Source organism: Microcaecilia unicolor, chromosome 9 (genome assembly GCF_901765095.1).
Source record: "Microcaecilia unicolor chromosome 9, aMicUni1.1, whole genome shotgun sequence".
Taxonomy (NCBI): Eukaryota; Metazoa; Chordata; class Amphibia; order Gymnophiona; family Siphonopidae; genus Microcaecilia; species Microcaecilia unicolor.
In genome coordinates, this window is record NC_044039.1 from 39978229 (window position 1) to 40004371 (window position 26143).

Here is a 26143-nt window from a genome sequence, read left to right on the forward strand (position 1 = left end):
ATCTCTACTTTCTATACTGAGGTACTTAGTAGTTTAGGGTTTTTTTTTTTATAGGGCCCCAAGACATAGACTAAGATGGCTTTGAGTTTGTAGTCAAAATAAAATCATACTTTTTTTTAAAGAAAGTGTGAACATTTCAGAAATACAGTTCAGGTCTTACAGAAAAGCTGATTTATGAAACAAACAAAATCAAATGAAATACCATTAGATAGTTTTGAACAACCTAGCAGCATTGCTGTTTCTATAGAGGGAGTGGGCATTGGCTTTATTCAAGAAAGAATTTTCTCCTAGGTTACAATGTTTTTAGATAAGGCTCAATAAATATTGCATCAGCTATCTTACTCAGTTGTTCTTTTAGTTAAAGAACAGTAAAAATCTTTAGTAAGCAACGTACTCAGCACAGGGTGGATTGCATCACCAGTAACCTGGGGCCCCATTGTGGTTGAATCCCAGTACTATTGTAGAGACAGACAGATGCTGAAAAAGCATACAGCAGCTCCTATGTTCTTAACTCTAACATTGCTCATAAAACCGAATATCTCACTCCCACCCCACTGCATTTCTGGAAGCTACCACTAATTTGGTTGAAAACTAAAATCATTATAACATCTCCCTAGCTCACGCCTCACACACCGCTCACTTCCCACCCCCCCTCTCCCCTGTCACATTTAAAGAAAAGGGGTGTGATCCGGCTGCAGGAGGCGTGGAGGTAAGAAAGAGCAAGGGACACTGTGCTTCCTGGCAGAGGCGTGGCTTACATGGAAGGGCGGAGCCAAGAGAGCAGGAGAGGGGAGTTTGCAAGAACTTTTAAACCCCAGTAACCAAGACAAGGGGGCGGTGTTGACTGACATATCGAGAGAAGGGGAGGGGGAACGGCGGAAGCAGGTTGCGAGTTGTTTTGCTGCTCAGCTGTTTTGTGGCCGGCAGACGAAGAAACAAAGCCAGAGACGAGGAGGGGGGAGCGAGCGAGGAGAAAGCGGTCTTGCGTCTTCCGGGCGGAGCCAGTTTCACAGGTTCGTTATTGTTAATGTAATACATGCAGAAGTTACAACCCTGGAGGGACCGATGCAACCGTGCCCGTCTCCTAGGCTAGGTACTGGCAGGCACCGTCTGTTCCCCACTGATCGCCTGGAGGTCCTGGCACTGCCCTTTCCCAGGGGTACATGTATCCAGTAGGCACCATCTGTCCACGCATTTTCTGAAGTTATCTCTCTTCATGTGGGGTGCAATGGAGAAGTACTGACTACTTAGGGATTGCCAAGAGGATTCCTGGCAGCGCCTCCCTGATGCGAGAATGTAAAGAGGACATTGTCTGGCCCTTTGCACTTGCCATCTGGGGACACGCAAATACCTCATACAGACAGGGTTTCTACATGTTCTTTGGTGCAGAGCCTGCCCACAGAAGCTCAGGCAGCGTCTTTTTAATGTGGCAATCAAGAGTTCTTTAGGATTGATTTGCGAAATCCTGGCACGCGCCTATTTCCTGAGCTGTAAAATGAAAGGCCACTATACCTCCAGGAGATGTTAACTAAAGTCCTGGCAGAATTTTGCAGCGTGACTGCCCAGCGTTTAAGCACGAACCTTTTGCCCCTCCCCTGGCCATGACAGTGACGGGCTTTCCATATTCCCAAATATTTCTGAATTGACTTGCAAGAACCATACCCCTGTAGGTAATGCAGCCAGGACCCTGTTGTAGACATCTTATTACAGATTGTAATAAGGTCTGTTTGGGATGTGGAACGCATAAGATTCTTGTCCGAGGCGTGTTTTATTACTTCCAGAATTTTAGAAGAAAATCTAAGGTGCTGTGCCTCTTGAAGCACTGTGGTTAATGAGACAGCCAGAGGAATTTGTACAGGTCACAGGAATACAGTGAAATATTTAGGGACCATTTTACAAAGCTGTGCTAAAAAGTGGCCTGCACTATTTTTAGCGTGTGGGTTCCCTGTGCGCTGAGGCCACTCTTATCATGGCTGTAAAATGGACACAGTCTACTTTTTTCATTAATGACCACGTGCTGATTTTCTAATTAGCGGGTGGCCATTACTGTGTGAGCCCATACTGCCACCTATTTTGTAGGCAGTAAGGGCTCATGTACTAACCCCACGCTAATTGGCAGTGTGTGGCAATTTGCCTGCGCCAACCAATTAGCTTAGGGCATGCCTACTCTCTGCTCCCAAACATGCCCTCCTCGCTAAAAAAATATTTTATACTTTTTAGTGTGGGATTGGTGCATGCCTATCCCAGAACTACCGCAGAACGCCTGAGCGCATCTCTCCATAATGCTTTTTAGCGTGTGGTAAGAAGAAAGATTAAGGAGGTTAGGGCTATTCAGCTTGGATAAGAGACAGCTGAGGGGAGACATGATAGAGGTATATAAAATAATGAGTGGAGTGGAACAGGTGGATGTGAAGCGTCTGTTCACACTTTCCAAAAATACTAGGACTAGGGGGCATGCGATGAAACTACAGTGTAGTAAATTTAAAACAAATCAGAGAAAACTTTTCTTCACCCAACGTGTAATTAAACTCTGGAATTCGTTGCCGGAGAAAGTGGTAAAGGCGGTTAGCTTAGCAGAGTTTAAAAAGGGGTTGGACGTTTTCCTAAAGGACAAGTCCATAAACCGCTACTAAATGGACTTGGGAAAAACCCACAATTCCAGGAATAACATGTATAGAATGTACGTTTGGGAAGCTTGCCAGGTGCCCTTGGCCTGGATTGGCTGCTGTCGTGGACAGGATGCTGGGTTCGATGGACCCTTGGTCTTTTCCCAGTATGGCATTACTTATGTACTTACCACCACTTAATAAAAGGGCCCCTTAGTTTCCACTGGATGAATAGACATGCAAGGCAGACAGGCATCTCTGTTGTCCAGACTTGCTATTGAGCTCTGGTTTTGTTTTTCACAAAGCAGAAGATAACTGTCAAAAACAGTTAAAATTGTTAATAATGAAACAAGAATTTCATTGCAACTTACATTTTAAAACTATAATGGACACATTAATAGAAAGCAAGTTTATTAGTAATTTTATGACAGGGAAAGAGAACTGGGCTTGTTCATTCATTCTCTCTAAAGTCTGATCATTAATACCGTCCTTATCATTTTTTTTGGTCTCCAACTCTTTCTGCATGGATATTTGTATTCTTCTTTCCTCTTTCTGCTTCCTATTATCTTCTTCTTTCTCTTCCTTCCAGTCTTTAAATGGTCCTTTTACTAAGCTGCGGGAAAAAGTGCCCTGCAGTTAGTTGCAGGTGCTGTTTTTACAGCGTGCCAGGGCCCTTTTTACCGCAGCCAGTAAAATGCCTCCCCTCCCCCCAAAAAATGGCCACATGGTAAGATAACTCTTGCGGTGGGGAGCACTTACCGCCACCTATTGAAGTGGTGGTAAGGGCTCCCACGGTAACTTGGCAGTAACCGGGTAGCGCACAGTGATGCCCAATTATCGCTAGGTTAGCGCCACGCTAGGGAAAAAATCATTTCCCGGAGCACCGAAAATGGTGTGCGCTCCAGCTGGAGCTACTACTGGTGGCTGTGTTGGGCCGGCAGTAGTTCCGTTTTAGCGTGTGGTAAGCCCACATTGGGCTTATCGCCGCTTTGTAAAAGACCCCCTAGGTTTGCCAAATGACTCCATTTCTGTTGGATTAGTGCTAGTTTTACCTCGGAACATACAGAGATTTGTAGTTCTGCAGGATTAGAGGGTCGTGCGTGTCATAATATAAAACCATGACTTCATCAATCTGATACACAAAAAGAGCCAGTTGACGGGTCTATTGCCATTCTTTTTTTGGCCCAGCTAGTAGACCCTAAGTGTTTCCACTTCTTCTTTTCCCTTGCAGAGCTGGATGGGGGGTTTTTGAAACAGGAAGTGGAAATATTCTGGTAGTCTGAGCCCTTGCTTTCACTTCCTGTTTAGCTAGGGAGCTCCCTGTGGCCCAGTAATTGTGTGCCTCATGGTCGAATCTCAGTGAGAATCTGGTGCTAAGCCAGAGTCAAACATGTAGCTTGTACAGCAATTCCCAATTCTTGAACAGACCAAGGTGGTTCTGTGCATTGTATCTAAAATATTTATACCCACATTTCAGAATGCACAAGTTTGTCGTGCACATAAAATATGTGCAAAATACAAAGGAATAAGTGAAACAAAGTAAACTTTTCAGGTGGTTTTAAAAATATGTTCCTTGGGGCAACCTTTGTTCTTTCTGAGACTCTCCCCCCCCCCCCCCCCCCAATACTGCTTTTGTAGTGTTGCTTTTTCCAAGAGGAAGAACTACTGAAATTGCTGGTGGAATTACTTCACAAGTGGAAGGTGTAGGGCATTGGTTCCTTTTTATTAATTTATTTGGCTTTAGCTCACACTTTTAGTAGCTCAAGATGAGTTATATTCATTAACCCTAGGCCTTTCCCTGTTCCCAGAGGACTCACAATCTAATTTTTGTACCTGAAGCAAGGGAGGGTTAAACGACTTACCCAAGAACACAAGGAGCAGCAGTGTGATTTGAATTAGGCTTTGCTGGTTATCAGCCCAATGCTTTAACTACTCCTCCACTCCTTTTATGGCTACTGCTTCACTTTGTGCACTTTGGAGCTGCTTTTCAAGGAGTTGGGTTCTGGTGATCCTCTTTGAGCAGGCCACATATGAAATGATCTCAGTTCTTCCATATCTCCAAAGGATATCATGGTCCACTAGCAACTTGTTCTGCTGATCTGGGGTGCTCTGCAGGAATGAACTTTCTGCTAGAAAGCATGGTCACTTAAGGCCACAGTAGCTCCTGGGAATTGAGCCCTCCAGATCTGCCAGCACACAGCATCCCAGGCTTCAGGCCTGCATGCATCAATGTAGTGGATGAAGCAGAGAAGATACAGGCAGCCAAATCAAAGGGAACATTTGCTTCAACTAGATACAGGCAAGGATCTGCAGCAGATATGGAGATAGCAGCGCATGCAAATTTCTCATACATATTAATTGTGAATATCCTGAAAACCAGACCTGTTCTGTAACTGAGGATGGAGCTGGCCACCTCTTGGGTCAGGGTTTCCTGACCCATCTCCAACCATTATGATTTTGGGGATATCCATAGTGAATATGCATCAGATAGATTTGCAAAAGCTGCTTCTACTGACACCCCTACACCAGGATATATTCTAGTCTGCTATTACTTTCCAATAAGCATTTTGAGAATCACTTGGCGCATATACATTTAGCAGTGTGCTCTTTGCACCATAGAGTTTCCTACTTACAGTTAAGTACTTACCATCCTCATCCCAAAGAGTATCGGTAATTTGAAGGGGAACCTCCTTGTGAATCAGTATAGCAACTCCCCTTTTCTTAACTCCACCCCTATTGGAGGTAAAATAGAAATATGGATACTCTTTATGCCTAAGCAATTTTTCCCCTCATCTTGTCAAATGGGTTTCCTGCTCAATGTCTGTGCCCAAGGACAATCTTCAATTTCTTAAATAACAATTTTCTCTTATTAGGAGAGTTAAGTCCTTGGACATTACCCCCCGATTCTATAAAGGCCACCAAAAATTGTACATGCAATTTATTAGAAAAATGAGCCAATTTGTGCCAATAATTGACTTTTTAACAAGCAATTATTAGCAATAGTTAGATTTAATTGGGACTTACTCATGTAAAGTTAGGTGTGGGACCCACACCTAAAATTTACAAGTGGTCCAAGAAAGGGAGTGTGGAAATGGGAGGGTCATGGGTGTTTTGGGGCAGATCAGGGGTGTGGTTTTGAGTTACGCACGTAATCATAGAATAACGGTGTTCCGCGTGTAAATTTAGGTACGGGCATTTGCAGCACATTTTCATTGTGCTAGTATGTGGTGATGTAAAAGCGAATGCGTACTTTGACTTTAGATGGTACTGAAGTGTCATGACACTGCGATGATACTTCTTACAGTATTTACAGTCAGCCGTTGCTTCATTCTTTAACAGGAATTGTTCAGCCAATAAAAACTTTTCTAACTTCATCTGTAAAAAATTAAACATCTCACTCTTAGAGCAAGCATTTCTCTCTCTCTTTCCTACTGGCTCTCTCCTATTACTACTACTACTACTTAACACTTCTAAAGCGCTACTAGGGTTACGCAGCGCTGTACAGTTTAACAAAGAAGGACAGTCCCTGCTCAAAGGAGCTTACAATCTAATGGACAAAAATGTGCAGTCAAACAAATTGGGGCAGTCTAGATTTCCTGAATAGAGGTATAATGGTTAGGTGCCGAAGGCAACATTGAAGAGGTGGGCTTTGAGCAAGGATTTGAAGATGGGCAGGGAGGGGGCTTGGCGTATGGGCTCAGGAACTTTATTCCAAGCATAGGGAGAGGTGAGGCAGAAAGGGCGGAGCCTGGAGTTGGCGGTGGTGGAGAAATTCCTTTACAGGGACTCTGAAAATGGAAAACATGGTATAGTTCTCCTTTTAGCTTCATTATTTATTGCAAGCAAAGTTTGGGGGACTTGGGTGTGATCGTATGCAATGATCTTAAGGTGGCCAAACAGGTAGAAAAAGTGATGGCGAAAGCTAGAAAGATGCTTGGGTGCATAGAGAGAGGAAGGGCCAGTAGGAAAAAGGAGGTGATGATGTTCCTGTATAAGACTCTGGTGAGACCTCATTTAGAACAATCTATTTATTTACAGTTGTTTGATATACCGCAGAATGCCAAAGTTTCCTTCTATGTGGTTTTACAGTGAACAAAAATAAGCTGCCAGTAAAGAGAGAAGAGAAAAAAAAAATTAACAGGTGACAGGATATGCAGTTTCAAAGACATGAGTTTTCAGTCACCCTGAACTTTACGTAGGAAGGCTTAAGTCAGAAGTGTACAGGGAGGAAGTGCCAGAGTTTAGGTCCAGCATAGCTGATAGCAATGGAACGGGTGATGTCAAGATGGATGACAGATGGAGGGGGCAACCAAAGTGACCCAGTTGCAGAGGAGTGGAGTGACCTAGAGGGGGTGTAAGGGATGAAAAGATGAGATAAATTATCTGGCACTGAGGGGAGATGATGTAGATGAACTGCAGTGGACTGAACCAGCTGAAGACGCTTGAGGGGCAAGAGGGGAAGACCCACATACAGTAGTGATGACCAAACTGAGAAGTAATGAATTAAGAGAGCAGAGAGGGAGAAAAAAAGGGCAAATAGAACGAATCCGATGAAGGGCAAAGAAGGAAACTCTAAGGACAGCATTAATTTGTAATTTAAAGGTGAGGTGACTGTCGAAGCGAACACCCAGAATTTTTATTTAATCCCTGAATTCCAGGGCCTGCTTATCAATAATAGGAAAAGGCAGAGCTGTATGAATGGGGTGTGGGAGAACAGTAATATAAGGAGTGGGGAAGTGAATGGTCTCATACTTCTTAGAGTTAAGGAACAGAGGATGCTTGGAAAGCCAGGACATTTTTGTAGACACAGATTAAAGTCAGCTAAATCAGAACAGGAAAGGGGAATACGATAAAGAATCTGAACATCATCAGCATAACAAAAAGGGAGACAATGATTGGACTGGATCAAAGTGAGGAGTGGGGCCAGAAAGACATTGAACAATGTGGGGGCCAGTATAGAGCCTTGTGGTACACCAGAATCAACAGAAAAAAGTATAAGTACGGGCTTTGTGATGGACAGTTTGGCACATACGATTAGAAAGGTAGCTTTGAAACCACTGCAAGACTGTACCAGAAATGCCAATAGACTGCAGACGTCTGAGGAGAAGAACGTGATCCACATAGGCGGTCGGTGGCCCAACTGTTTGGGGAGGCTAAAGGGGGTGGGGTTAGGGTTGGGGCCAGGGGCGGGGTTTACATCCATAATTGTCTGACAACACACAGAAAAAAAAAAAGTACAAATAAAATAATCACAATTAATACTTTTTATTAAATTTAGATATTAGATATGTATCATATGTCAAAGAATAAAGTGGTTGCTCAAAGCATATACTAACCACAATCGCTCAACTGCAAAACACTATGCACAACTTTGTGCAAAAACACACTCAGAACCTTACTGTACCATGACAGTACTGAAAAGAGACAAGCTTTCTATTGTCTCCATAATTTATGTACTAATTCTATTAATTCCTGAGTTTAGCAGCTAAAAAGGTGGTAATTTAATTGCTCAGAAAGCTTGCTGGAAGCAGTACAGAATGTGAGAATCTGTGGCAGTGGAAAAATAAGACAAGTTGGTGTATGTATGGGGGCAACAGAGACAAATACAGTGGGTGTGTTTGGAGTGGGGGGATCAGCAGAGAGATACTGGTATACTGAGTGTTTGTGAGGGGTGCATGCTGGCTGTGTGCTGAAAAAATCTGAACATGGTGCCTCTGTGTGTATGTGGGAGGGGAGGGGTACTGCAAAGAGGAACATGCTGCCTGTGTGGCTTTATACATGGGTCACGTATAAGGCATCTCTACTTAAACGCTCTAGCTGCAGAAGCTGCTCAAAATCCGTAGCTCCTCGGTATTCCAGGCTATGAGTCTCATCTTTGAACATATCCCAACATAAACTGGATTTTAAAAAATAAAGTGCATTGACTTCCACTGGTTCATCCGCTTGAAATCCAGAGATCGAAAGTGAAAGGTGTGTGTGTATTCTTAGATTTAATTATCAAGATAACAGAATAGGTAAAAGAAAACAAAAACACCTTATATCTGCAAGAGAACTAGCTGTTGCTGGTCGTCATCAGAAGAGCAGATTATTAACAAAAAAAGTCAAATTTCAGTTCCTACTCACTCCAGCATCGTATTACAGCTTGCTTCGGGGCTTCGGCCTGACTGCATGATGTGCCCCGCCTCCTCTGACCAAACTGCTTCCGCGAGAGCTGGACGAATCAGAAGAAAGGCTGGTCAAAGGAGGCGTGGCACATCATGCAGTCAGGCCAAAGCCCCGAAGCAAGTTGTAATACAATGCTGGTGTGCCGCTACTGGCGGCAGCGATGGGCGATCATCTGAATCACTTTGGAGGGAGTGAGAGGGATAGAGATGCTGCATCGGGGGGGGGGGGGGTGTGAGAGAGTACTGTAGCGCCGGCGATCTAATCAAATTATAGGGACTGCAGGGAGGGAGTGCGAGAGATAAACGGTGCATTGGGGGGTGGGAATGGGAGAGAGAGACGCTTGGGGCTTGCGGCTGGGGAGGCTTAGCCTCCCCAAGCCTCTTATACCGGGCGCCTATGGTGATCCATTAGAGCGAAGGCTGTTGACAAGTTGAGTGAGACAATTACTACGGAGGAATATTGATCGAGTGAGATTTTAATGGTATCATATAATGCCACCAGTATGGTTTCTGTGCTATGCTATTTTCTGAAACCAGACTGATAAGGATGGAGGGTAAGCGAGATGTCTAAAAAAGATGTAAGGTGTTGATGCACTATCTTTTCCAAGACTTTGGAGAAGAAACTAAAGTTAGAGATGGGTCTGTAATTGCCTGGTTCAGCAGGATCAAGATTCGGTTTCTTCAAGAGGAGTGTGATTAAAACATGCTTCCAGACACTGGGGGCCTTGGCAAGACAGGCTTGTACCAGGGGCAAGAGAAGGGGAAGAGTATGAGAGGCAAAATGTTTAAGCAGGTGGGCCAGCCAAGGGCCCAAAGCAGAGCCAGAGGGATTCACAGATGCTAATATAGTTTTAAGAGTGATCAGAGAGGGAATGTTGAAAGATGTGCAGGAGGAGGAGAGCGAGGGGGGCAGCAGGTTGTCAGCACCGGTGGAGGAAGCTGGAACAGGTTTGGGCACAGAGTGGGATGAAGCAGTGGAAAAAGTTGTATGGAGGGTCATGGTTTTCATGTGCCAAAAATGTTCTAATTTGGAGGGCTGAAGGGGCAAGAGAATGGGTCAAAAGATGAAGTGGAGATATCAGAGGGGGCAACAGATCCCAGAAGTTGAAAAAGAATTTGGGATTTATTGGCTGATTCAAGGATACGATGAGAGAAGTAGTCCCTTTTTGATTTGTGGAGGAGAGCCTGATATTGTTGATAGCGAGAGTGGAAGAGGAGAGAGGTGGCAGGTGAGCAATGTTTGCCTCAAGCATGCTCGACGATGCAAAGCTGAATTTTGAGAAGCCTAAGCTCTTGGGAAAACCAAGGCGCATAATTGCTGCGTTTTAAGGACAGAGGGGTGAAAGGGGGCAACAATATCTAGGGCAGATAAGAGAAAAGAGTTAAGATTCTGAATCTGAGGGGACAAGGGGTCTGTGGAAGAAAATTATGAGGGGGAGAGTAGGAGATTGGGAAGTAGGGAAGGATTTTCATTGGTCAGCGGACACCAGGGTGGTGGAGTCAGGGGGGCGGGGGTACAAACAGTGGAAGACTGAAAGGTAATAAGGGCATGATCATACCAAGGAAGCCATTATGAAAAGATAGGAGAAGGACAAAGAGAGGATAGGGAATGAGAGAAGATCAAGTCCAGAGTGTTGCCTTCAGTATGTGTCAGGAAGGTGACATGCTAGATAAGGCCAAGTTGCTTTGTGAGGGAATGAAAAGTATCTACAATAGATAGGCTGAAATTGCCCATGATAAGAAAAGGATCAAAAAGGACGCTGGACTCGGAGAAGAATGCAGAGAACTCACTCAGAGAGGATGAAGAAGGAGGGGGAGGATGATAAAAACTGCAATATAAAAGGAGAAAATAGAGGTGGAAAACTGCAAGATACCAACATCTGAGAGAGTAGAAAAAGAGCTGGATGAATTGCAGAGAGCAGCAGAATAAATGAAGGCAGTCACCACCCCTGCAGGCCTGGTGAGGAAAATGTACATGGGCAAAGCTGGGGAAAGAGGCCTGAAGAAGGGCGGCAGCATCACCAGGCTTAAGCCACGTCTCCGTAAGGAAGAGAATGACCAGGCTATGTTGAGTGTATGAGGTCAGAAACAAGAGTGCCCTTATGCCGCAGGGTGTGTGTGTGTTTAACAGATTGATTCTTAAGGAGGAAGTAGAGGCGGAGACAGAAGTTTCATCTGGGGATGCTAGAGATACCAAGAGGAGTGTGCGGTCCTGGGGCAGGGGTCAAAATAAAGAGACAGACTGATGCCCCAGAGAACAGGAATTGCCAACCTACCTAAAGCGAAGGGAGGTCCTGAGCACAAAGAGACAGAGGAATACAGCAATAGAATAAGTGGAAGCAGGCACAGTAGGCAGAGCAAGTAATGAGAACACAGACTGGAGGCACTCTAAGGAGTGCCCAAGGAGCAGGCCCTGCTCCTTGTGCACCGACCTTCAGCACACACACGGGCACGAGTGCCTTGGTGGAGTAGGATTCAAGTAGGAGAGCGGTAGTGATGTCATCTTGTGCAGTGGGAAAGGAAGGGTCAGTATCAGGAAAATGACAGCAGCAGAAACAAGTGGTAAAGTGCCTAAAAAAATAACAAATAACAAAGAACAGCTTAAGCGAGGCAGAGACAGCAGCATTAGCACAAATACTGGAGACCGCACATTCAAAAAGTTATAAACAGGATGGAGTCGGTCAAGAGGGCGGCTACTAAAATGGTCAGTTATCTTTGTTATAAGATAGATTTAATATGTATACTTTGGAAGAAAAGCAGGAGAGGAGAGATATGATAGAGACATTTAAATACCTATGTGGCATAAATGCACTGGAGGTGAGTCTTTTTCAATTTTTTTTTGTTACATTTGTACCCCGCACTTTCCCACTCATGGCAGGCTCAATGCGGCTTACATGGGGCAATGGAGGGTTAAGTGACTTGCCCAGAGTCACAAGGAGCTGCCTGTGCCTGAAGTGGGAATCAAGCACATTTCCCCAGGACCAGAGTCCACCACCCTAACCACTAGGCCACACCTCCACTCCAATTGAAAGGAAGCTCTGGAATGAGGGGCCATAGGAGGAAGGTGAAAGGGGATAGACTCAGAGGCAAATTTGTGGAACGGTCTCCTGGTGGATACGAAAACAGCATCTGAATTCAAGAGAGCTTGGGACAAGTACATAAGATCTTTAAGGGAGTGAGAGGGAGAGTAGATGGCATGGATGGGCAGACTGGATAGGCCATATAGTCTTTATTTGCCTACATTTTTCTCTGTTTCTATCTGTGTCTCTTCAGCCACAGAGAGTTTCAGCACATTTTCAACATGAGAAATAGAGCTCCTCACAAAGTTAATGCTGGATACAGCTTCTGACCTTGCCAGTGGAGAGGGAAGGTTTGCCATAAAGTTAATATGAAGAAATGGGGCAAATATTGAATAGAGATATACATGCTGTAGTTCTACATGCACTTCAAGCAAAGCTTAGCTTCTTACAATTGCTAATGGGCACAGGGGTGCAGCAAGTGGGCCTGATTTATGTCAATTAAAAACACAGACAATACTAGCTGAGATCTTCCGAGAAATACTCTTTTAATTCTAAACACTCATAACCTAGAGTTATATTTTTTATTTTTATTATTTGTTGCATTTGTATCCCACATTTTCCCACCTCTTTGCAGGCTCAATGTGGCTTACAATACATCATGAGTAACAGAAGTACATGAAAAAATATACATTTAGTGATAACTGAAGGATTTTGGGTAGCATGATAATGATAAAACATGATAGTGTATTAACAAGCAAACATATTAAGAAGTATTTAAGAAATATATAAGAGTTATATAAGAAAATATACATTTAGTAGTAGCTAAAGGATCTTGGGTACCATGATAGTGAGAAAACATGGTAGTGTTTTGGCAGGTAGACATAGTAGAGGCAGTTTTGGATGTGTGTATAGGAGTTTATATTTGTTGATCATTGTTGTATGCCTTATTAAAGAGACGAGTCTTCAGTAGAACTTGGAAGTTAGCTAATCCATAGGTCGTTTTTAATTTGCACGGCAGCGCATTCCAGAATGGTTCTGGAGGCCTTACCTCTGGTTGGTTGGATGTGGACAGAGAAGGACTACCAAAATGGAGTGGGGTTTACAACAGCAATTCCCACAACCACAAAAAGGCAGACCTAGAGCCTGGTCTTGCAGCGTTCACCTCACCCGGAGCTTGGTTTTCGGTGAAAGAGGAAGTTGCGTCGGGTGGGGTGGGATGCTTCTGGGTCAGCAACATGTACTGCTGCCCGAGAATCCAGGAAGAGGTCTGTAAAGGTAAATGCTGGTGGGGGGGGGGGGGGGGCAGATTGGCATTAAAAATTAAGGCCCACGTTATTAACGTGTTAATTGCCCACCCCTAATATACATCTATGTATGTTCTTGGTGGTACTTGTGTGCATGTATTTGTTGATGTGGCATCCAACTTTACAGAGAATGTGGAGACTGGAAATGAGACATCCAAATCAGGATATATTCAATTCTGGTGGCATTCCGGCATTGGCAGAGCCTTTTCTAAAATACCTACCGGAATGAACATGTATTTGCCAGCACTAGGAGCAGACTTCTACGGTCTGTGTCCTGAAAATGGCAAAGAAATATCAGGATCAAGTATACGTATTTTATACCACATTCATTGTTGGTTTGATCATGAACTTTAAATACTTGAAGGTATTGATATAGAAAAATCTTTTCCAGAAAATGAGAAATTGTAAAAATAGAGGACACGAGCTGCCAGTTGCAAGGTGGTGGACTTAGGATTAATGCCAGGAAATTCTTTTTCACGGAGAGGGTGGTGGAAGCCTGGAGTGCCCTCCCGAAGGAGGTGGTAGAGACTTCTCCATTTTCCGAATTGTAAGAATCTCCATTATAAATCAATTCATGATGCTAGTTGCTCATACCAAGCTACTAAGCAATGGAATTCCCTCCCAAAGTCAATTAGGTGGGTTTCTGATTATCTAAAATTCCGTAACTTGTTGAAAGCATTTTTATTTAGTGAATTCCTTGCCACTGTTGACCATTGTAATTCTCTTAACTAGTTTGTTATTTTCAAATGAGTCATTCTGCTGCTATAATGTTATACCTCTTATTGTCTTTTACTTTTGTTTAATCCTTATTGTACTTTGCTTTAAAGTTTAATGTAAGCCATATTGAACCCGAACTTGTTTGGGATAATGTGGGGTATAAATGCTATAAATAAATAAATAAAAACAGTGACCGAATTCAAAAAGGTGTGGGATCAACACAGAGGCTCTCTAATTAGGAAATGGTTGGTATTAAAAAAAAAAAAAAAGCTTAAATGGCTGCATGTGCATGAATGTGTGAGTGATGATGACTCCAGCTGTAAAGAATTAAGGCTGGTGCAGGACAGACTTTATAGGTCTGTGTTCTGTATATGGCAATCCAGTTTAGGTTGGGCTGGAAAGAGCTTCAATGGCAACTGCTGGAACTGAGGAATGTGCCAGGCAGATATTTACGGCCTGGGTCCCACAAATGACAAGATGGAGTCAGATCGGCTGGAGTGGGCTTTGATGGGAACTCCAGTAGTTGGAACATAAGGACAGAGAGGGACGGACTTCTACGGTCTATGTTCCAGAAATGTCAAAGAAAGAGCATGATCAAATATATAATATCACATTCATTGCTGATTTAATCATGATTTGATAATGAGTGTGACTGTTGAGCAGATTGGATGGACCATTCAGGTCTTTATCTGCCGTCATCATGTTACTAGGTTAGAAACATACACCTGGATAAATGAGCAGCATGATCCCGGCACTTCTACATGGACGTGGCAATTTTCACAACTTCTGTGTGGAAGTGGTGCTGCTTTTTTTTTTTTTTTTTTTTTCCTTTGGGTACAACCAAAGCAGTTTACATACATTATATGCAGGTACTTTTTCTGTCCCTACTGGGCTCACAATCTAAGGCTCCGATGCTGAAAACATTGGCACTGTTCTGAACAGCGCCGTACAAATACAGTCGGTACAGCACAGAAGAACAACGCCCTAATACTCAGTGCTAATGAGATGCAAATAGAGGCACGTTCTGGACATTAGAGAGTTCAGTGGGAGGATTGCGCTTTGGAGCGGGAGGATTGTGCTTGGCAGATGCGCAGAAGAGTTCCACAGTAAGTTTGGCTCCTGTATGCATACGCCTGGTAAAACCCAAATGTGAAGCACACATTGGCATCTGTTTTCTGCGGCCTACATTTTAAGTGTTATATATATATTTTAGCTAGGGCGCTTATATTTAGACACAGGAAACAGACATCAATGTGTGCTTTCACTGGGCGTTTAAATTATTATTATTATTATTTTTTTTAGCATGGATGCTTTAAATTTAGACGCAGGAAACAGATGCCAGTGTGTGCTTTCGCATGGGTCTGCTGTTTCTCACGACCAGCGCTTAAGGGCTTGCACAGGTTTCCTTCTGCTTCCAAAAGCAATCAAAACTGGCAGATTTTGCAGAAAGAATCACGAGAGAAGCATGAGAAATCCTTTCTTCCAACTCCTTAACGCCTGCTCCGACCTGGTGTTATATTTTGCAGGGGTAAGGCAGTTTTGTTTTGGGTGCTCTTTTCTAAGCATTGGGAAGGAATACAAAATGACCTCAGTTACATGAGCTTGACTACACTTGCATGCTTTCTGTGCTAATGCCTTCCTTGCTCGTTGTTTCCCACGCTAGGCCCCTCTGAACATTCTGCGCAGGTAAATGTGGGTGCTAGTACAATGCTAATTGCCTCTAGTGCCTGCTTTCGAGCATTGGGGCCTAAGTTTGTACCTGGGACAGTGGAGGTTAAGTGACTTGCCCAAGGTTACAAATTGCTGCAGTGGAAACCGAACCCAGTTCCCCAGCCCACTGCACTAACTATTAGACTATGCCTTCACTCAAAATTTTAATCTTTCCTGTAAAGCCCTGGCTGCAATGAGCTGTGAGCTGGTGTAAAACCTGATGGGGACATGTTTTCCCCATATGCATGTATTCCCTTTGTAAAATGGAGAGTATACTTTGAGGCCTATTTTCAAAGCACTTAGACTTACAAAGTTCCATAGTAACCTATGGAACTTTGTAAGTCTAAGTGCTTTGAAAATGAGCCCCATACTGGTTTTTGTCCTGGCCAAACTACACCCCCCTTATGCCCCCTTAAAATATCTGCATGGTGTGGATCTCCGTATGCAATGTAGATGTATAAATGTCACTAGGACAACTCTTCATTTATAGTCAGTTATTGTAATTAGGGTAACAAGCAAGGAGTGGTCTTATGGAGTTTTAAATACATTTCATTACTATCTAAGAAGGAAACACCAAATAAATCATACAATATACTATATAAACTAAAAGACATTTTATATTAGGCTAATATCCTTAATACTGTGGCAAGTTTTAAATTATTGAAAAACTCAAAAACACTAAGATGGAGTCAGCAGTCCAGCAGCGAGAGGGGTGCTATCCAGTATTTTGCATTGTGTCACACGTATGATTATCCCCCAGTTGGTGAGATGTCATATGCGTGTGCCCGATGCAAAGAGCTCCTAGCTCTCAGAGAACATGTCCGTTCTCTTGAGGCTAGAGTAGCAGACATGGTGGAGCTGAGGGAGACAGAGAGGTACATAGAGGAGACCTACAGGCATTGGAGCCGACTCTGTGGGTGCTTGAGCACCCCCATTATTGAGAAAATTCCTTGTACGTGTCCAAGGAGGGGTCATTTTCATTGGGCTTAGCACCTCCAATAATTTTGAAAAGTTGGCTCCTATGCCTACAGGAATGTTGTAGAGAAGTCCCACCTCCAGTCTGGTAGCCCCTGAGCTGCCTTGGAGGAGGGAGGTCTCTTAGAAGGAGAGCATCACCCTGGTGAAGTAGGAAGTACTCCTGTAGCCAGGACCTGCCCACCAGGTCTTGCACCGAGGATATGTCTCCAAGTGCTGACCGGGAGGGAAAGGTTAGGACAGCTGTTGTTGGTGGTGATTCGATCATTAGGCATATAGATAGCTGGGTGGCTGGTAGATGTGAGGATTGCCTGGTGACTTGCCTGCCTAGTGCGAAGGTGGTGGACCTCATGCGTCACCTAGATAGGATTTTAGATAGTGCTGGGGAGGAGCTGGCTGTCTTGGTACATGTGGGTACCAATGACATAGGAAAATGTAGGAGAGAGGTTCTGGAAGCCAAATTTAGGCTCTTAGGTAGAAAGCTCAAATCCAGATCCTCTAGGGTAACGTTTTCTGAAATGCTACCCGTTCCACGCGCAGAGCCCAAGAGACAGGCAGAGCTCCGGAGTCTCAATGCGTGGATGAGACAATGGTGCAGGGAGGAGGGTTTTAGATTTGTTAGGAACTGGGCAACATTTTGGGGAAGGGGGAGCCTATTCCGAAAGGATGGGCTCCACCTTATCCAGGGTGGGACCAGGTTGCTGGCATTGGCATTTTAAAAGGAGATAGAGCAGCTTTTAAACTAGAAACGGGGGGAAGGCCGACAGTTGCTCAAAAGCACATGGTTCGGGATAAGGTATCTTTCAAAGATATCACCAAAACAGGGAAGATAGGGTATCCTGATAATGAGGTTGCAAAAGAGACCATAGTAGATCAGGTGTCCTTAAATAAAAATAAAAATCAGAGAAAAGATTGCAAATTAATACTGTCAAGTACTGAGCATGATGTAAATAGGAACAACAAACATAGTTTGAAATGTCTATATGCGAATGCCAGGATCCTAAGAAATAAGATGGGAGAGTTAGAATATATTGCACTAAATGAAAAATTAGATATAATAGGCATCTCTGAGACCTGGTGGAAGGAGGATAACCAGTGGGACACTGTCATACCTGGGTACAAATTATATCGTAGTGATAGGGTGGATCGAATTGGTGGATGGGTAACATTGTATATTAACGAGAGCCTTGAATCAAATAGATTGAAAATTCTGCAGGAAACAAAACACTTCTTGGAATCACTGTGAATTGAAATTCCATGTGTAAAGGGGAAAAGGATAGTGATAGGAGTGTACTACCGTCCGCCTGGCCAGGATGAACAGACGGATACAGAAATGTTAAAGGAAATTAGGGACGCAAACAAACTGGGCAACACAATAATAATGGGTGATTTCAATTACCGAAAATATTCAGAATAAGTAGAATACAATATCAAAAAATCTTCCAAAATTCTACCTTACATATAATATGTTTGAGGGCAACTACAGCAGGTAATGATGAAAAAAAGTGGAGAAAAAAAGACTTCAGAAAAATCGGAACTTCCTCGTTTTTAAAGGACACGCCTTTTGTTTAATGAGGGAACCACTTCAATCATGTGTCTTCACAAAAAAAACTCCACTGTATCAAATTCATAAAAACACTGCCTTAGTGCCTCAACAAACAATAATCATAGAGACTAAACTTTCAAAAAAACATCACTTGGAATGGGTACTTATCTTAACTGACGGTATCTTCATAATTCACTTAAAGTCCAGCCTTGTACCCAAGAAAATCTTAAGATTCATTCAAGTCCCGACAGGGAAGCCCTGTTTCGCTAAAACATAGCTGCTTCAGGGGAATTTCTCTTCATGTCAAAAATCTCCAAGCTCGTGATGTATCACACCGTCTCTAACTTTCTCTGGCGCAAAATGGGTAGATGTGAAGCGTCTGTTTATGCTTTCCAAAAATACTAGGACTAGGGGGCATGCGATGAAGCTACAATGTAGTAAATTTAAAATGAATCGGAGAAAATGTTTCTTCACTCAACGTGTTATTAAACTCTGGAATTCGTTGCCAGAGAATGTGGTAAAGGCGGTTAGCTTAGCAGAGTTTTAAAAAGGTTTGGACAGCTTCCTAAGGGAAAAGTCCATAGACCATTATTAAATGGACTTGGGGAAAATCCACTATTTCTGGGATAAGAAGTATAAAATGTTTTGTACTTTTTTGGGATCTTGCCAGGTATTTGTGACCTGGATTGGCCACTGTTGGAAACAGAATGCTGGGCTTGATGGACCTTTGGTCTTTCCCAGTATGGCAATACTTATGGAGATGCGTCTAAAATAAGGGTGTCTGTCTTTCTTGTAAACTGTCATCTATGGATCAAACTTTTAATGTGTAATTTACCTTCCTTTCTCTTAGTTGGGTCATGGAGGTCATCTGGAATTTGTTTTGTCCTTTTTGTCCATGTAGTTACTTTTTTTTTTTCAAATTTCATTTTTACTTTAAACCACTTTGATACGTTTCAGGAAAGGCGGTATATCAAAGCACTAAAACTAAACTAAAGAGAATCCAGAGTGTAGCCAGTGATTAGGAGCTCAGTATACAAAGGCTCATGGGGCAGGGGAGTTCAGACCCTGAAGAGTAGGAGAGGTGGAGCTCAGTGAAGGACCGAAGAAGGACTTGTCAGCGTTTTGGCATCTCCATTTCAGTGCTGCCAAAACTGCGCAGAATTTAAGGCCACAAGAATTTTGGGTGGCTGGAATTTTGGATGTAGGGCAGGCAAGAGTCCTTTACTTCTCCTCCTCCCCTCTCCCACTCCAGCACTGAGCTTCCGTATTCGTCAGGAGCAGGGTTGTGCTGTGCGCTGGACATGAAGAGACAGTACCTGCTCGACAGAGCTTACAATCTAATTAGGACAAACAAACAGGACCAATAAAGAATAAGGGAATTACTAAGGTGGGAATGATGAAACATGGGTACTTAACAAGTGAGTAAGGGTTAGGAGTTAAAAGCAGCATAAAAAAGGTGGACTTTTAGCCTAGATTTGAAGACAACCAGAGATGTATACAGGGACTTGTACTCTTGCTTTTCTTTGGGAATGCAGTGGGGAAATCAGAACTAAAGTTCCTGCATGCAAGGAGGTAAATTCAGGACCAGATCAATCTTGTCAGGCGAATCTGGATCCAGTTGGCAACCCTAGGTGGGATGCATATTGCTGCCACCCATTAAGGACAAAAAGACTAACTGGTCCAGGGTTTGAAAATGAATAAGTCAGGCTTTCTGGGACCTTCTGGTGCACTATAGGACTAAAAGGCATGTCCTTACCCTAGTTAGAGAGGGAAACTTTAAGATAACTAGCACTCGGAGCTAGCATTTTCCTTTTTGTAAGACTGATTCTTGGGGAAACTAAAATCCATACTAGGTGGGGCTACCTAAGCCTAGCCGTTCTAGAAGTTGACCAAAGCATTCTGGTCCGCAAGCAAAAAAAAAAGGAGACCATGTAAAAGCTGAATGCTTTATTCATTGTTTGGTTCCCAGATTTTATACATACACACCTGACATTTTGCCATGCTTTGCGAAAGGGGCTGCTTCAGGGGCGAATGAATACCAGTAGATGTAAAAGTCCAACTTCACCAGCTGTCTCTTTTACAATACATTTTTCCAAGGAAATGATCAAGGTAAGTTAAAACAGTTCATTAAACCAATAAGCAATGATATTTTTAAAACATATACATAAAGTCAGTGGCGTAGCCAGAAGTCAATTTTTGGGTGGGCCAACAGGTTGGATGGGTGGGCACTAGACAGTGGTGTGCTGGTAAATGTTTAACAACAGGCTGTCTCCCCAGTCCACCTCTGCACCTCCCCTCAAAATTGCAGAGCTGGCTATAGCCGGGGAGAGAGCCTGGGGGGGGTGGGGGGGCAATGCATTACTCTCTCCAGGAAAAAAAAATTAAATGATCCCAGGTTCCAATTTAATTCATGTTTCCATATCATCAAGCTGATCAATCCATAGACTGGTGGGTTGTGTCCATCTACCAGCAGGTGGAGATAGAGAGCAAACTTTTGCCTCCCTATATGTGGTCATGTGCTGCCGGAAACTCCTCAGTATGTTCTCTATCTCAGCAGGTGGTGGTCACACACAGCAGCAGCTCTGGCTAGGCCTCCAAGCCTAATCCTTAGGTTTTGTTGAGGCCTGGGGTTGAGGGCTCTTTTGAGCAAGTGCAAACCTGGTGGTGCCAGGTCCCTCCTTTTCTCCCCCCTCCCGCTGGCTCCGTTTAAAAAAAAAAAAAAAAAAAAAAATTTTTTAAACGTCTTTAAAGGCGTTTAATTCGACGTTTCTTTAAACGTTCATTGCAGCTACTCACTGGGACACCAGTTCGTTACAGCTCGGAGCGGCAAGCAGGTAATTTTACCTTTTTATAGCGGGCAGGGGGTTCCCCGATTCTTCTCCTCGTGGCATATGGCGTCGGAGGGCGAGGGCGCAAAGGGTCGCTCCCCGGATCGCTGGAGCGCTTCTAGAGGGGATGCGGGGGTTTTGCAACCTGATTCGCCCTTGATGGGTGACAGTTTAGTGACCGATGAATGTCCCGGTCGTTCCTCCGGCGTGGCGGTTTTTTCCCGCCATAAACGCCCATCCCCCGCTCCTCGCCTCCGCCATCTTGGCTGGCCACGCGGCTCGGACGGCTTCTTCGTGGGCCGCCCTTGAGGTTGGAGACATTAATGCCATGAACGCCCTTAATTTGGGCGACGGCACAAAGCGGCTAAAGTTAAGCGCCGTTCTTCCCGCGCGGCTCCTTCGCGGAGTTTCGCGCCGGACGCCATTTTGGATGCGCAGCATGTCTCTCCCCCGCTATTGCGAGCGCCGGTTGAGAGTGCGTCTAGGGCTGTTGCCCAGGCTGCGGAAGTGCACAGTCTGGGGGGTTTCTCCCCCGAGTTTGTTTTGCTGCTGCATCAGGCTTTCCTCATGCAAAACGCTGCCCCTGCTCCCTCTTCTGATTTGTTGTCTGGTGACTGTTTTTCTGATCATGCTGGCCCAGTATCCGATTCTGCTGCTATCTGTCCTCTTAACTCCGTTTCCAGGGCTTCCTTTCCATTTATTTCTTTACTTTCCTCCTTTCTTCTTCATTTCTTGCTCTATATCCATAAGTAAAAGCTGGGTCCTCCGCAGACTTGACTGTCCAGTGGATCCAGCTTCTGCCTATTTTCTTCATCCATGTGCACTTTTTCTCCTCTCTGCCTTTTCCCTCATCTCCTTCCTCACTCTTCCATCCTCTCCATCCATGTCCAGCATTTCTTCTCTCTCCCTTCCCTCTCTTCCATCCATGTCCAGCAACCCTCCTCTCCCCTGTCCTTCCCTCCATCCATGTCCAGCAACCCTCCTCTCCTCTGCCCTCCCCTTCATACACCCATGTCCAGCAACCTTCCTATCTCCTCTTTCCTCCCCTCCATCCACGCATGTCCAGCAACTCTCCTCTCCCCTCCAGCCATCCATACCTAGCAATTCTTTTCTCTCCCCTGCCCCCTCTATCCATCCATCCCCAGCAATTCTCTTCTCTCTCCCCTTGTCCCCTCCATCCATCCATCCCCAGCAATTCTCTTCTCTCTCCCCTTGTCCCCTCCATCCATCCATCCCCAGCAATTCTCTTCTCTCTCCCCTTGTCCCCTCCATCCATCCATCCCCAGCAATTCTCTTCTCTCTCCCCTGCCCCCTCCATTCATCCATCCCCAGCAATTCTCTTCCCTCCCCTGCCCCCCTCCATTCATCCATCCCCAGCAAGTCTCCTCTCTGCCCTGCCCCTATCCAGCCATACCCAGCAATTCTGTTCTTGCCCCTGCCCCCCTCTATCCATCTATACCAGCAATTCTCTTTTCTCCCCTGTCCCCTCCCTCCAGCCATCAGCGATTCTCCTCTCGCCCCTCCCGCTCCCATCCATGTCCTCCGATTCCACCTGGCCGCCCGGAGCCCTCTTCTCCCCCCCAAAAAAATTTACAGTGCAGGCTGAGCTCCGTTCCCGCATCTGCCTCCCTCACTCTCACGGCAGCGCTTCCCAAACGCTGCCCACCGCTACCACGATCGCGGGATTTACCTCCCTCCGTCTCAGCACTCAGCAGCAGCGGTAGCGAATCATACACACTGCCTCCTTCTAACCCGGAAATGTATGATTCGCTACCGCTGCTGCTGAGTGCTGAGAGGAGGGAGGTAAATCCCGCGATCATGGCGGCGGTGGGCAGCGTTTGGGAAGCGCTGCCGTGAGAGTGAGGGAGGCAGATGCGGGAACGGAGCTCAGCCTGCTCCCTCCGCTCCGCTGCCTCCACTGCTGGGTGGGCCTGAACCAAAACTGGGTGGGCCTAGGCCCACCCGTGGCTACGCCAAGTTAAATCGGCAGTATCTCAGTGAGTCATTGAGCTCACAGGGCGCATTTACTTATCAGCTAACTACAAGAAATGAGAAAAACAGTCTGGGCTTCTACTGCTGTTGAGCAGCTCGCACTGCTGTGCTGTAATGTCAAGCATTCCACCTTTGCTTGTACCTGTGTGGCTTACTTTTCAGCACAGGAATGGGGTTGTTGGGACTGGCAACACTGTTTCCTTTGAGTCTTCCTTCATTTATTCTGCTGCTCTCTGCATTTCACCCTGCTCTCTCTGTCTCTCTCTCTCTCTCAGAGATGTTGGTATCTTGCAATTTTCCATCTCTGCTTTCTCCTTTTATATTGCAGTTTTTATCATCCTCCCCTTCCTTCTTTATCCTCTCTAAGTGAGCTCTCTGCATTCTTCTCTGAGTCCAGCATCTTCCAACTACATTGCTGCCAGTGAGAGGCGGTGCTTCAATACTGTATTTTCAATCATTAGGGATAGGCAAATTCCCTAGCGTTCTGCATTGCTTGCCTGTCCCTCACTATTGGAAATGTAATAGTGAGACAGCACCCCCCACTGGCAGGACTATAAGTGGAGGACTCCTGCTCAGCTTAGAGGGAATAATGGCTGGCAGGCAGGGCATCCACACTCTGAATTTTTGGGTAAGGATACCAAACACATTTGCAGTTTTTAGGGATCTAAATAAAAGCTGCTCGTTTGGGAAGGAGGTGTACGATAGGAGGGTTCCAGGCTTCCTTTTGGGACAAGGAGGATGGAAAGGGATAAGATTAGACCATTGAATTCAACCTTCTACAGGCTACCCACACTTTAGCAAATATTTGTTTGCGATGATCTAGGGGAAGGCAAACAGCCTTGTGTGTGCCTGAAGCTAGTGGGTTGCTCTTATTTCGACAGGGTTTCATTATTTTCTTGGCAGCAGCATGTTAACATCATAATTGTAGAGCAGAGCATGGATGTCAGAGCTGAGACCACGATTATACACTTATAACATCAAGACATTTCAATGTTAACTGCAAAATGCAGCCTTTTAACTGGTGGTAAACATTCATTGTGTGCTTGTATTCTCTGCTCTTACTCTACAATGGTCCACAGTAAACCAACCGTGTTTGAACAGTTTTGTGTGTCTCACATCTTTCGGGAGGCAACACTGCTGAGCTTTGCTTGCTTTGTTTTGCTTTGTTTGCACCTGGTCAGATATAGTTTTGGAGCCACAAGTGGCTAATAAATTTATCTCTGGCTATATCAGTGCTGTATCTGGATATTGTAAGTATTTTTTGCTTGTACCTCATGCAAATAGATATTGCTTAACTTAAGGCACTGGCTTGATATCACTGAAGCAGTAACTCAAACCATAGACAAAGCCCTAAGAATGGAGGCAAGACACTGCTTTTACACAGAAACATGGAAAATGATGGCATATAAAGACCATCAGGCTCATTTTCAAAGCACTTAGCCTCCCAAAGTTCCATAGAAACCTATGGAACTTAGCCTTCCAAAGTGCTTTGAAAATATGCCTCCATATGGCCTACCCAGTCTGCCCATCAATACCAACTACTAAGCTCTACAATCACTTCCTCTCCCTTAGAGATCCTCTGTGCTTATCCCATGCTTTCTTGGATTTAGATATAGTCTTTGTCTCCATCACCTTGCTGGGAGGCTGTTCCACTCTTTTTGTAAATAACTCCAGAATCTGTCACCTTTCAACTTCATCCTATGACCCCTTGTTCCAGAGCTTCCTTTTCAGTTGAGAGGCCTATCTCCTTTGCCTTTATGTCATGAAGCATTAAAATGCCTGTATCACCCCTACCCTCTCCTTTTTTTTTTTAATTTTACAAAGGAAGGAAAGCTTCTGTCACTGTTGGCAAGGATTTTAAATGCTATAACTTGAAAAAGCAGATGCAGAGGTGAATCTAAGACCAGAAATAATGTGAGCATCGGGCTGGGTCCATTTGTGCGTATTGTAGAGAAGAATATCCTTGTCTGAACTTCCGGGCCAGCTCAACAACTGGCACACTGGGTATTCACCTAGGGCAACATAATTTGGGGAGATGGCATCAGCATGGCAATCAGTGATTCTGCAAAAGACTCACTGTAGCCATTGAGGAAACTTGAGCATTTGTGCATGCTTGAGATCTGTTGGATCCCACCCCCTCCAATCTTCTTGTTTTGAAGGGGGTTAGACATGTAATCCTTGAACATCCATGTATGCTCAAGGACTTTTCTGGAAACGAGTCTTTTGTAGGCTTGCTGACTGCCATGCTGGTGCTGCCCTGGAGGGCTAGGGAAGAGAAGAGGTCACTGAATATCTTGTGTGTGGGGGGGGGGGGGGGGGGGGGGGGAGAATGGGAGATACTGAACATCCTTGTGAGGAGGGGAGGATAGAAAGGAGGGGGAGATGCTGGCCACCTTAGGGAAGGGGAAAGATGCTGGACTATGGATGGGAAGGGAAAGGGAGATGCTGGACATCGGGAGAGGACCTTGTGCCACCCCTTGATGAGGATGGGGTGGGGGTGCATGGCTGAAGGTACACCTAAGGTGTCAGATACCTGTGGGCTGATCCTGTTGAACTTCCTGTCCAGTAGGAATAGGAGCTGACCCAGTAATCCATACAGCAACTGTCTTCTCTGGATTCAGTATCCAGAAGCCATAACGTAACTTTGTCAAGGCAAGTCTTAAGTGGCTGTAAATCAAATGATGTGGCTGTAGTGTAATGTATGAGAAGTAAGAGTAGAAGCTGATTCCATAAGATTGAATTAGAAGTGCCAAGGGACAAAAATATTAAATATAAGTAGTGAAAGCACCAAACACTGTGACATCCCACAGGAAAAGCAAATGATAAGAAGATGTAGATGAGTCTTGTAGCACCTTAGAAGTGCACCGAGTCAAGAAGGTTTGAAACCAGTTAAGGATGGCTCCCGAGATCCCAAGGGAACTTAGGCGCTGGAGTAGTAGATGATGATTAATAAGATCAAACGCTGCTGATAGGTCCAATGACACTGTCGGCGCAATTTGTTCTGCCTCAAGATGACTGTAGCTCACTTAAGAGTCCCACAAGGACCGTTTTCCATGGACAGGATCTTCTAGCCACACCTCTTGAATATTCGTCACGGTGACGTGCGAGACCCGGACTCCAATAGGAATGCTTTAAAAGTAAAATATTAGCATTAGCGCATTCCCGCCTATACCGGTACTATAAATACCTTGACAGCTCAGAAATAGTCAGTTTTAATTTTTCCGCGTTGACGGAACGACCCGAAATTAATTTTTTCAGTCAGCCAGTCAGTCAGTTAATCA

At 44.6% G+C, this 26143-nt stretch overlaps 1 protein-coding gene across 1 annotated transcript in view; it reads left to right on the forward strand.

Moving 5' to 3' along the window:
* Positions 1-864: 864 nt before the first annotated feature.
* Positions 865-26143, forward strand: part of ADA2 (adenosine deaminase 2) — a 131127-nt gene continuing 105848 nt past the window's right edge. Inside the window, 1 exon segment of the mRNA XM_030215327.1 lies at positions 865-1013. The gene's annotated coding sequence lies outside the window, so the exon portion shown is untranslated.